Source organism: Mus pahari, chromosome X, assembly GCF_900095145.1.
Source record: "Mus pahari chromosome X, PAHARI_EIJ_v1.1, whole genome shotgun sequence".
Lineage (NCBI taxonomy): Eukaryota > Metazoa > Chordata > Mammalia > Rodentia > Muridae > Mus > Mus pahari.
In genome coordinates, this window is record NC_034613.1 from 79442532 (window position 1) to 79442737 (window position 206).

The window sequence follows — 206 nt, forward strand, 5'->3', positions numbered from 1 at the left end:
CAACCCTGTAGGTGGAACAACAATATGAACTAACCAGTACCCCCTGAGCTTGTGTCTCTAGCTGCATATGTAGCAGAAGATGACCTAATCGGCCATCATTGGGAAGAGAGGCCCCTTGATCTTATAAACTTTATATGACCCAGCACAAGGGAAGGCCTGGGCCAAGTAGTGGGAGTGGGTGGGTAGGGGAGCAGGGGCAGGGGAGG